Source organism: Silene latifolia, chromosome 1 (genome assembly GCF_048544455.1).
Source record: "Silene latifolia isolate original U9 population chromosome 1, ASM4854445v1, whole genome shotgun sequence".
In the NCBI taxonomy this organism is placed as follows: Eukaryota; Viridiplantae; Streptophyta; class Magnoliopsida; order Caryophyllales; family Caryophyllaceae; genus Silene; species Silene latifolia.
Window position 1 is genome coordinate 87,646,682 of NC_133526.1, and position 973 is coordinate 87,647,654.

Genomic DNA, 973 nt, shown 5'->3' on the forward strand with positions numbered 1-973 from the left:
TCTTGGTGTTCATGTCACTACTTTGTGTCTTGACATGTCACGAGATATTCGAACGGTTTCCAGTTTTCCACAATAAATTGGTGGCGACTCCACAAATGCAAACGCTTGTTCTTTTCCAAGCGCCCCCGTGGGCCCATTGTCCACAACCGCACGGCCGCGGGGGTCACATACTGGGAGACCCTTGCTCTTGCTTTTTATAAGAGATATTTCCCTCCGCAGCGCACTAATCAGCTGAGGGTAAAAATTACCAGTTTCAAACAGGCACCTGATGAAACATTATATGAAGCGTGGTGCCGTTTCAAGAGGTTGGTGTGGTCTCTTCCTCACCATGGTTTTGATCTGTGGTTCCTGTCCAATCAGTTCTACAATGGTCTATACGATGATCATAGAGCCATACTTGATGCATCATCCAACGGAAGATTCCAAAAGAACACTGACGATGATAAGGGATGGGCCCTTATTGAAGAGATGGCCACCCACTGTGCTGAGTATGGAAACCCGAGGGATGGTATTAGAACAGTTCATGCAGTTGATAAGCAAGTTGTAGCTCAGCTGGAAGCCATGAATGCTAGGTTTGATAAGTTGGAGCTGCATTCTGCTGGGAAGCCTCAGACGGTCCATTTGCTTACTAGAGGGGAGACTGTCACATGTGAGAGGTGTGGGAGCAACGACGGTCACACTGTTGTTGGGTGTCTTACAGAGAAGGAACAGGTCCTTGCTTTTTCAACAATACAGGCAAGGAGGGGGTTCCTATTATAATAACCAAGGGGCAGTCCATCCCAATTTGAGGTGGACAAGTCAAAATGTGCTCAATCCTACCCCTCCTCCGCAGCAGCAGTAGCCATATGTCCCTCCTCATAAGGCTCAACAAGGTTTTCAGAAGCCACCTTCCTTTCCTACACCTAATCAAGGTGCATCATCTTCTGGTGGGGTAAGTGAGATAGGTGAGTTGAAGACGATGTTGCAGTCTTTG

General features: G+C 47.6%; 1 non-coding gene across 1 annotated transcript; it reads right to left on the reverse strand.

Moving 5' to 3' along the window:
* Nucleotides 1-229: 229 nt before the first annotated feature.
* LOC141620954 (small nucleolar RNA R71) lies at nt 230-335 on the reverse strand. The gene has a single exon (XR_012532073.1). It is a non-coding gene; the product is annotated as a small nucleolar RNA R71 (small nucleolar RNA).
* Between the last annotated feature and the right edge of the window lie 638 nt (nt 336-973).